Here is an 11,608-nt window from a genome sequence, read left to right on the forward strand (position 1 = left end):
ACTCGGAAACACCACTGAAGTGTGTTCATTCCATGGAAGCAGCTTAGAGCCACCTCCCACTCCATCTGCTTACGGTTGGGAAGTTCTTTCAGTTGTCTTCCCACAGCCCCTCGGATTGCAGCTCAGTCCCATTTCCTTTTCTGAGATCCCTCCAACCTATGGAGACGTAGCCCTGCACTGTGGGAGTGGAATGGTGGCTCCCCGTGCCCTGCTCTGTTCCTAGGAAACCCCGGGCACAGGCGGGAGCCGGCCAGGAACCGGTGTCCGAGCGGAGGGACAAATCAGGCATCAGCAGTGGCATCCTCAGCTCAGTGGACACCTGGGTCCCTCCCACGGCAACGGAGGACACCCGAGGCCATGTTGGCATGAAAATGGATTTGGCTGGGTCTGACCTTGAGTTTAACCCCACTTACCACCCCAGACAAAGATCCGCTGTGACACGCAAGTCTGAGATTTCCCCGGGAGCCTGTCGTCTGCTGCCCACCCCCCTCAGTTACCCAGAAAGTGTCACAAGGCGTCCTGCCAACCTTCTTCCACTAGGGCCATGGGCAGCTGGCACTCTGTGCGGGGCCCTGAGACAGCCCCTGGACCCGCATCTCCAGCCACAGGGGGCACGAAGCTGGTGTGGCCGCCCATCACTGCCCCCCTCCCATGCCTGCTTCCATTTCTTTCCAATCACTGGACCGGAGCCTGACGTGTTCTGTGGTTGGGGAGGGATGGCTATGGTCAGGCAAGTCCTTAGTAACTGGACAAGAGGCTGTGAATCGAGATACTGGGTCCACTGTTTTCACCTCTCCCTCTCTCTCTGTCTGTCTGTCTCTCTCTCTCTCTCTCTCTCTCACACACACACACACACACACACACACACACACACACACACTGACCTAAGGCTACCACCCAAGGCTCAGGGCCCCAGGAATGAGCTGTGTACCAGGGTTCCCAGGCTCCCGCTACCCAAGACATTGTGCTCAGTCCAGCTTATACCTTGTCCCATCCCTGGACTTCCAGTGAGTTTGGAAAGTGGAAAAACCTGAGTCCTTCCTGATTATGTCACTCTCCACACTGCTGCTTGGGGTGGGGAGGATGAGACAAGGGAACATCCCAAGCAATTCATGCCTTTGATTTCTTTAGCCGTCACAATGCTATGAGGTCAGCTGGGCAGGGATCATTGTCCTTGTTCTGCAGAGAAGGAAACTGAAGTAGAGAGAAATTAAGTACCTTGTCAAGGTCACACAGCTAGTGACCCGACCGCCTCTGCAAAGAGGACACCGTTGTTCTGCCCATTTTACAGATGAGGAAAACCGATGCTTAATTTCCCCCAGGCTCTCCGTTGTTTTGATTCCTTATCCTTCTGTTCTCCCAAGGTATCCTACCCAGCCCACTTGTGGCTCAGAGTCCTTTCCCTTTCTCTGGAGAAGGGCGAGACCCTAAGGCTTCCCCAGTCACCTGGTGGGTGCTCCCCTGTACTTTGGGAAGTCAGTCCTTGTGTCCTTTTTTGTCCGATGATCCTGCAGAAATGAACCCCATTCCTCAGCAAATCCCATCCCACTTATGTTCAGAAGGGGTGGGAAGCAAGACTTGGGACCTGAAAGGGGCAGGGACTGGCTCAGATGCCCAGCCAAGGCCAGGTTGGGCCTGGCAGCAGTGGAGGAAAACAGAAAACGGGTCCAGACAGGAAGAATCCAGGAGTCCTGGTTTCCAGGTGCAGGATTGGGAAGCAGGGGCATGCTTCACTTCTCTGAACTCCCTGCCCCTGGCAACCGGGCCCACTGCCAGACATCCAAGCTGTTAGGTGTTTCTGTCTGAGTTGGGAGGGGACCTGGGCAGCTCTTAGAAATGACGGGAGGACGCCACTGCGCACGCTCCCTGCCAGGCAGTGCTGTCTCCCGCTCTCTGCCGGCTCCGAAGTTCGTCACACCTTCGGCTCTGCCCTTCTGCTAACAGAACCCGCACTCGCTCTCCCTCCTGCTCTCACCTTGGGACCTGTGAGCCAGTGGCTGAGAGGGGGCAGCAGAGCCAGCTGGAGCTACCAGCTTCCCCACTCCTCCTATGTCACCCCGACTGTCTATGGTTCTAGAGAGCTCTGCCACAGCCTCGGCAGTAGCTCTGAAGACAGTGAGTGTGACTTAAGAGCTCCTGTGCTGGGGAGCCTGGGTGGCTCAGTCGGTTGAGCCTCTGACCTTGGCTCAGGTCATGATCTCAGGGTTCCTGGGTTCGAGCCCCTCCTCCGGCTCTGTGCTGACAGCTCAGAGCCTGGAGCCTACTTTGGACTCTGTGTCTCCCTGTCTCTCTGCCCCTCCCCTGCTTGCACTCTGTTCCTCTCTCTATAAAATTAAAACATAAAAAAAAAAAAAGAACTCCTGTTCTAGGCTGAGAGTGAGGAGCGGGCTTTCTCTGACAACTTATTTGGGGAAATCGAGGGTCCCATCCTCTGGCCCCAGCTCTTCTCAAGAGCTAAAGCGCCCTGAGCCTGCCACCATCCTTCTTTAACAAGCCCAGGGAAGATTTCCCAAAAGAGAATCTGAGGCAGAGTCTCTTCCTTGCCTACACTCTTCTTCGAGTCTAACCTTGGTCCCTTGCAGAGGGGTGGAAGGGGACAGAGATGAATCGCAGTTTCTTATAAACCTGGTGGCTTCTTGTTCCCCGACGACAATATAGCAGAGGAGCTCTGTGGTTCTGGCTCTGAGTCAGGACCCACCGCCCGGGCGTCCCCAGTGCCATATCCCTCCGCCCCGCCCCAGACTGGAAAATCAGGCTCATGCCTCTGCCCGAGTCAGTGCTTCCCCTGCTTCCCCTCACGATCTCGCTTTCCCCTAAAGGGAGGTATTTCCTCGAAGCTGGGAAAAGTCAAGGGGGCAGAGACCTTGCCAGCTATGGGGAGATGGGGAGGCGGGGAGGCGGACGGTGGGCATGGGGCATGGGGTGGGGGGTGGAGCTAGCCTGCCCTCCCTGCCCTGCCCCTCCCCCACTCAGCCCAGCTCCCCGGTCCCGCTCCTCTAGCTCAGGATGTGTGCTCCAGAGCACAGAGCGTGCGCGCGTGCGTGTGTGTGTGTGTGTGTGTGTGTGTGTGTGTGTTCACACACTCAACACACGTCTATGGCTGTTTCTGGGGGTTGGCTCCCCGCTAACCTCCAAGGGTGAGGATGGGGTGGAGGAGGACACATGTCATGCTTCTGGCGTGTCTATGCGTGACACACATTTTTTTCCGTGCATCTCCTTCCTATGTTTCCTGTCCACATGCACTCTGCATCCCTCCCAGAATCACACGTCGGTAGCCTAGGTCAGGAAACAAATCCCCTCCCCCTCCTAAAGTGAGAAGAAGCCCCCCCCCACCTTGGACCCCCCCCCCCCAGAGGTTAGGGGATTCAGGAATCAGTGAGGAGGAGGTAGGCACTTCCCATTTCAGAAAACTGACTTGTCTTCCGCTCACCAGGGGACCCCCAGCCCTCAGCCAGTAGGGGGAGGGGGTCGGTTCCCAGACAGGTTGTGCAGACCCTCCACCTTCCCACCTGCATAAAGGCTCAAAGGGACAAGAACCGGGGTCGTGATGACCCGGTTCCCAGACCCTAGGTGAGGACAGGGGAGTTTGGGGAAAGCGAATCCTGGGGAGAGTGTGGTTAGAATGGCCTGAGTCAGCAATCTAGAACTCACGTGTGCCCACCCCCAGCCTAGGGCAGGCGAGGGGAATGCAGGCACCGAAACAGAAAGAGAGAGATGGGGAGGCAGAGTGAAAGCAGGAGACAGAGAGAGACTGAGACAATGGCCAGTCAGAAAGAGAGTGAGGGCCAGGACGGGGACGGGGCTGGGCACTGGGGGCTACGAGGACCCAGGTGATGGGGTGAGGGCAGAAGGGTCAAGGGTACAGGTACAGTTGCCCTTTCTCTTTCTTCACTGGCATCACAGAAGTGCAAAGGGTCAGCACTGAAAGGATCCAAGCCTTTCATCTCAAGAAGAAGAAATCAAGTCTTAATGAGAAAGTCACCAAAAAAAGAAAAAAGAGCCGGGGTAGGACCCACCCGCCTGCCTCCGGTTATTTGGCTCCTTTTCTAAGCCCGGAACCGGAATCCGGAATCCGGAATCCGGAGGACCAGGCAGCTGGGATACTCCGTCTCACCCTTCCTCCATAGGTGAGGCTGAGGGTGGCATGGGGTTGGGGGGAGGGGCCTGGATACTTGTCTTGTATTTGCATGGCAAGTGCACTTCTTCCTTTGGGATGTTACAGATCAATAAAAATAGCAAAACTTTCTAAAGGATGCTTTAACCCCACTTTGCATAACATTGAGATGAAGGGATGCCACTTCCTCCCTTGTGGATGCACAGAAAGGAGGAGGGAGGAAAGGGGGCCAAGAGTTTTAATATCCAAAAGCAGGAGCGCCTGGGTGGCTCAGTCGGTTAAGCATCAGACTTTGGCTCTGGTCATGATCTCACGGCTGTGAGTTCAAGCCTCTGTGCTGACAGCTCAGAGACTGGAGCCTGCTTCAGTTTCTGTCTTCCTCCCCCTCTGCCCCTCCCCTGCTTGCTCTCTCTCTCTCAAAAATAAAAAAAAAATTACAAAAATTAATATCCAGCTCTTACCTGCCCTACCTCCACCTGGAACCCAGGATCACCTGGGTTCTCTCTCCCTGACCCTGGGAAGGATGGAGAGGTCAGACCCTGTCCAACTCCAGAACTATCTGTCTACATGACACTGACTGCGGGCCGGGGCTGGGCGTTTCCCTTCTCAGCCTGGCCTCTCCCATCTCTACCACCCTGCCTGAAAGACCCTCAGCAGAACTTGGCCCAGAGAGCAGAGGGGACTGTTTCCAGGTCACATGGCCACTTGGGGGTGGGGGCAGGGAGGGGAAATTCCAACTGAGCACTCTGGTCCCAGGCCCAGGCACCACCTGGGCCGCCAGGCTGATACCCAGGCCCTGCCCAGAGGACCACTGTGCTCTGTCCCGCCCTCAGCAGCAGCTTGGCTCCTGGCTCCCTTGAGAATTGGAGCTGGAAGACGCAGATTGAGAGGACACCCTTAGGGGCCCTGAGTGTCCTCATCCTCAGCCCCTCCCTGCTCCAAGCAGTTGGACGAAGCGGCCCAGGAATTAATAATGTTACCTCCTACCTTGGTGACCACCCCCCCACCCCCCCCCCCCCGCAAACCCCAGGGCCCACAGACATGCTGGGACACGGTGCCTACAGCCCTGCCATGCGGAAGCTCGGATCCCAGCAGAAGTTTCCAACACAAACCACATTTCCATCTCTGCCTCTGACTCCTCTGAAGATTTGGGGGGCTATTAAGGTGGGCTTCCAACCCCTTTAGTCATCCTAGGAAGCCAAGCTGAATAGCAGTGACTGATATTCACCCAACCACAAGCCAATTTTGTGGTTTGAGTTGTTTTCAGAGGAGCAGCACTGCAGGGGCAGGAGGCCCCGGGCACAGGGAGGGGGTGCCTCCTGGACCCCTGCCCCTGCCCCTGCCCCTGCCCAGGGCACTGACAGCCCAGCTCAGGAGGGCCTGGCACTGCCCCCACTTCACAGATGCACATGGAAGCCTTTGTCAACCACCAGGAACACCTCCCCTGTCACCTTCATGCCCACCTGGCAACTTTACTGGTTAGGTTGGCTGCTTCCCTGGATCCAGGGTGAACACTTTTTTTTTCCTCTTCCCTTTTCATTTTGTTTCATTTCATGTTTTTTCTCCCTTCCCTTCCCTTCCCTTCCCTTCCCTTCCCTTTTTTTCTTCCCTCCCTCCCTCCCTTCCTCCTCCCTTCCCCCTCCCACACCGTTTCCTCACCCCATTTCCTCTTATATATTCCTCTTCCTCAGGAATAATTTAGGAGCTGTAGCAAAGGCAGCAGAGCCTGCTGGAAGCTTCCCCAAATGTACATGGCTTGCCCGGCCCCAAACCCAAACCTACAGACACCCAGGCCCAGTCTCCAGCTCCTTCGGCTGTGGTACCCACTGTCCCCCGGTCCCGAACCACACCTCTTCTCTTCCCTCATGAGCTGGGAAAAGATCAGGATTAGCAATAAGGGATACTTCCCACAGAACGGATTTTAGAAGACTGTCAGAAATACAGAATGCCAAAATGTCAGAGCCAAGAAGGAAATTAAAACCACCTGGTCCAGACCCTTCCTTTTTTTTTTTTTTTTTTTTTTCTTTCCTTCTCAAATTGAGAAACGGAAGCTCTGAGGAGTGATTCAATGTTCCCAGAGCACGGTTAGATGCGGAGGTCCTCACTCTCAGAACACTCTCGGAGGAGAGGCTCTCCCCACCTCCCCTCACAGGCCCGCAGTTGGGCAGGTGGTGGTGTAGGTGTGGGTGTGTCATCAGACCCTTTGTCCTGATGACAGGAGAGAAGAATAAGTCAAAGGGGGGCAGGCCAGATGCAAGGAGGCAGAGAGGTTTGTGTTTTTCTGGAAACACATGGCATCTCCTTGTCCTCCTCCTGGAAGCCTGCCTGAATTAGCTATGGGCCTGTCCCCCTCCACATCTGGTGGCCCTGCCACGGGAGGGAGAGGGGGGAGCAAGGGTGAAAGTTGTGTGCCTGAGTGCCAAACACAGCCCACAGCCCCGGGTGACAGAGAAAGAGGACAAGTGAGGGGACAGGAAGTGGAATGTGGACAGGAGTGGAGGGGGTGGGAGAAGGGAGGGAAAGGAGGCACCCCCATGGGGAAAGCATCTGCCCCAGGGTGAGTCAGTGCGGCTCAGGTGCAGGCCTCCTGGGGGCTGCCCATTTGTGGTTAAGCTTTATCATGTGATTTCTATGAAGGATAACAGGGTGGTGGGCCTGCGCTGGCTCTGGCTCGAGCCAGCTTGAAAGAGCAGATTATGTTCACCCCTCCCCAGGGCTCAGGGCCGGCACAACGGCAGCTTGGACTGGAGAGCCGGTTGTTAAACACGGACCAGCACACCACGGGGTAATGGGGTCAGCTTGGAAACCAGGAGCGTGCGTGTTGGACCTCACGCGTGTGCTGGTGTGCACCATTCCCAGGGGCCACGTCGGTCATATGTGAATGCGAGGCAGTGTGTGACTGTGTCCCTGTGGCACCTGGGACATACCCGTGTGGCACTGTGTTCCCGGTTGTGTGAGATTCTGTGTGTGTATGCCATGTGTGTTGGGAGAAGTGTGTCTCTGCAGGTGGGTGTCACTGGGGGCCTGGGAAGTGAGGAAGGGTGTGTGTGTGTGTGTGTGTGTGTGTAACTGGGACGGTCATGTCCTTTGTGCACCTGGAGCTAAGCGTGACAGGCTGAGTCCGCTGGCTGCTGGGGAGGAGACCCACATGTGCTCACTGCAGGGGATTCGGACAGTGCCCAAGACCAGAGACACATAAATCCCAGAGTTCTGAGGGCTCAGGGTGGGTGGTGGCTGAGAACCCCTCTGCCAAGTCCCACTCGGCCCTCTGCCCCTTCCATTCCCCGCCTGTAGGGAGTGGGATGCCAAGGTAGGCAAGGGGCTCTTTGACCCCAGGGGGAAACTGTCCTCTTCCCTGCCCCTCACCCGTGCTTCTGGGTGAACTATCCCCTTCACACCATCTCCCCGTCCTCCCTGTCACCTCCCAGCCACGGTTTGCTTTTGCTGTCTGGGGAGCAGGAGAGCTCAGCGCCTGCACTACCCACAAGGCCCAGGGTCCCAGGAAGGGGGAGGGACACGATCGATGGGCACACGATCAGCCCCATCCACCTACTTCCCTTTGGGCGGGAAGACTGGGCTGGGTGTCCCTCTGGAGCAGGGGGCTCTGGCTGGGCCGACACGGGCTCTCTGCCTCCCCCTGCCCCTCTGCTGAACACCTCCACCCAGTCAGTCCCTCTACCCTGGGGGAGTTTCGCTCCACCACCCCCTCCCCCTGCAGGCCTCCGGGGGCGCAGGCGCAGGGGGATGGGGCCAGTGCCCCTTCACCACAGCCACTCTCCGTCCTCCCGTCCCTCCCTGGTCTGAGGTCAGAAGGAGAAAAGCGACACAGGACAGGGTGGGGGAGGACTGAGGGGAGAGACAGGTTTTCTCACCTGTGGCTCTCTAACTCAAATCCCATACCCGCAGTCTGGCTTGAGGACATATGTCTTCTGCCCCTGAACTCACCCTCATCCCTGGAGCCTTCAGACCCCCACCACCTACAGTGGCTGATGGCTCATCTCCTGCCTCTGGCCTGCACTGCCCAATGCCAGCCCCAGCTCCCAGGCTCAGAGGGAGGGCGGCATCTACCGTGGAAAACATCTAAGGGACCAGATCCCTGGGTTCACCTGGGAAACGTGGTTCAGTGTCTTCACACGGAGTTCTTCCTAAAGTCTAACCTAACGTTCCCTCTCTTGTGCCCTCACTGTGCACCTCACTGGCTACAAGTCGGGCCTTCCTCCCGTCTCAGCCAGCCTTGCCCCTTCAGGTGAGGCTGGACTGTCAGGCAGAAAAAGAGCCAGGCTCCAAAAACGAAAACAAAAGTCTCCTCAGCTCGCCAGGCTCGCCTGCTCTGTGCACCCTGTCCGCCGCCTGCCCCCAGCCACCACAGAAACCCACAGGGCATTGGAGCCTTCATCCCAAAATGAGTCAAGGCCCCTCAGAGGGGTTGAACCGGGGCGCAGGAATTTCCCTTCATGTCAAGCAAGGGCTCTACTTGACATCAACCTCTGTCCGGCCTTCTTGGCCCAGAAGGGGCAAGACTGGCTCCCGCACTTGGAGGGGTCCACTCTCTTGTGGGCAAAGCCAGCTGCTGGTCTCGGAAGCGCCTTCTGCTCTGGTCTCGGAAGCGCCTTCTGCCCTGGTCTCTTTTAACACCAAGTTCGCTCCCTAAGTGTGAGGTTAAGGTGGGGGGGGGGGATCCATGCAGAATGCCTAAGTAGGGGCTTGGGGGAAAGAAGTGCTGAGGCCCACGAGCTATACTGGTCCCCTGCTTCACAGTACCCTCCACATCTTCTTTCCAAGGAAGGACTGGAAATAGAAGCTTCTCCCTAGGTCTGAGGCCTCAGGAGACCCTCAAAGGGGTACCAAGGGGCCAGCTGCTAATCTCCTAGCTGCTGCTTCTTTCTCTTGTGTTCAAGAGAGCAAGAAGACTTTTCCGATGGGGAGGGAAGTGCTTGGAGGCGGGGACGGGTTCCAGGGCCAGTGGAGACAGCTGGCAGGAGAGTGGAGGCAGCAGGTGGTCTGGCTGACCCTCGTGGAAGCCAGCAGACTCCCCCTGCCTTGCCCCCTGCACTGCATATATATTCTCTCCCTCCAAAATAGCATCTCTGGAGGGGGGGAAGCGGGGGGAGTTCTCAGTTCACCGTTCGCTCCTTCCCACATCGTGTTCACAGCTCTCTGGGCTGTCTCTCGCGACCTGGTTTCCCTGCCAGGCCCTTCTGCTCTGCCGCCACCCTCACCACTTGGCTCTTCCAGGTCCAGGACCCCTCTGGCCGAGAGGGAGCCTCCTTTCCTAGCTCGGCCGTCTCCCACCTTCAGGCTGTGGCTGCCACGCGGCATTCCCTATCCTGTTTGGGACAGAAGTGAATTCAATGCACATCAATGAGCACCAAATGCGCTTGTGTGTGTGGGGGGGGGTGGTGCAGGGGGTGGGGCGTTTACGCAGTACTCGCTGAGGTGGGTGAGAAATATGTCTAGATGCCACAGTCCTGGTCCTCTTCTCCAAGGAACTCACAAAGGAGAGGTCTGGCACGGAAACTCCCTCCAGGTAAAAGTGGACCACAGGCCTCTCACAGAGCTGGGGGTCCCCGCTCCCTCCCACCCAACAGCCCTCGCACTGGACCCTGGTCCACCTCCGGCCACTGCTAGAATCTACTCACAAGCCCCCCTGCTATTGTTGGGACTATTTGTCATGCAGAATGTTCCCTTGAGCAGTTCCCAGGATAGGCCTGCCCTGGGAAATGCCCAATCTGACAGGGTAGCAGGACGCAGACTGAAGAGAACAATGAGGGCAGAGCTCGGCTCACGTTGTCTTTGAGAAGGGCCCCCAGGGAGAGGGTTCCTGGAGGAGGGAAGGGTGAGCGGACTATGCTCCAAAGAAGGACTGAGGCAGGGCTGGGTGTCTGGGGCATCTGGGGTGTCTGGGCCAAAGGAAGTGGGAGGTCAGGATGGGATGTCTGCCCACTCTGAGGAGGAAGGAGCGACAGTGGGTGCACTACCCCCACCCCCAACAGGGGCCAGCTGTGGGCCTGGAAAAGGCCTGACCTCCTGCCTCCCTCCCTGCACTGTGGGAGTGTTGGAGGCAAGGAAAGGGAACCTCAAAGAGCCCCCCAGGGAACTACCTCCCCCCCCCTTGTTATTTCTAGCTCCATTTTCTTGGTCAAGAAGGGTGTCAGTGGTAATGCAAATTAGGAGGTGTTGGCCAACACCCATCCTGTCCCCACTCCCAGCCTCTCCCCTCCCTCCCCCCATGCCCACACTCTCACAGCCAACTGGAACATCTGTGAGGCACGCCTGGTGCCCTTGCCTTTGGCAGAATTGGCATGGACGGGGTGGGGGGGGGCGCGGGTGAAGCTGTGGCTTCTCAGGGGCTTCTGCCTCTGCCACAGGGACAGGGCAGCCAGCTGATGCCCGGGGCCTCCCCCCTGCCCCAGCCCCCTCTTGCCCTCCGCCTGGCCAGGCCTCCCTGGGTCATTAACATCTGTATAGACAGTCAGTGCCCCGGACCAAAGCCTCCTCTCCAGGCTGCCTTGGGAGGGGGCGCTGCAGGCTGGAACCTCCTCAAGGCCCTGCAGACACAGCTGGACCTTAAAGGCACGCGGGCAACTAGGGGCCACAGCCCCGAGAGCCAAGAATTTCTCTGGAATCCACCCAGAGAAATTGGAGGAAGGGCAGGAACAGGGGCAGGGTGCTGGAAGATCCCTCAGTTTTCCCCACAAGAGCTGGCCTCTGCTCCCAGACACCCTGTCCCACCCCGTCCCAGTGAGAGAGCCCTCCTTGTGTTCATCCTCGTGTCTGACCTCAATTCTTCCTGCAGAAGCCAAGGTTGCTCTGCTCCTGTCCTTGCTGAGGGAGAAACGGGACTGCGGGAGCTGGCCTGTTCACCCCTACCCTATAAAGATGTCATTGAGTGAGACCCCCACCCCCTCTGTTCTGCATTAGTCCTAATCAGCAGGGTGAGTCGTTTCTCATTAACACGGCTGACTCACCCACACACCCCTCCTCTTTGTCAGCGATCAGCTTCTCCCCGACACACACACACACATACACACACACACACACACACACACACACGCACCCACACATTCCCGCACATGCACATGCGTGCACGCACACACACCACCAGCTTCTGAAAGGAGCTGTTTCGTTCCTCAGGGGATCACCTGACAGCCTCCACGGGGACCCCGAAGAGGGACAGGGGTCTCCATGGCCTGGAAGGTCTGGCTAAGGAAATCCTGGTGGGGGAGGGGCAGGACTGCAGGGTCCCCAAAGACGAGGCAGGTCGTGGGTGAAGGAGGGACTGAGGGCAGAGCAGCTGGAGCTGGAGAGAATGTTGTTGGGCGCTGGACCTTCACTGGGCAGTTGGAGACAGACCCACGGCAGCTTGGTTTCTGTGAAGTCCTCCTGACTCCTACCACATCTGGCTCTGGGTCTGTGCTGGCGAGAGCGAGCGGATCCCTTGGGCGTCTTCTCCAGACGCGGCGGGGTCTTCCCTCCACTTTACCCCTATGAAAG

The sequence above is a fragment of the Acinonyx jubatus genome, chromosome E1, assembly GCF_027475565.1.
Source record: "Acinonyx jubatus isolate Ajub_Pintada_27869175 chromosome E1, VMU_Ajub_asm_v1.0, whole genome shotgun sequence".
NCBI lineage: Eukaryota > Metazoa > Chordata > Mammalia > Carnivora > Felidae > Acinonyx > Acinonyx jubatus.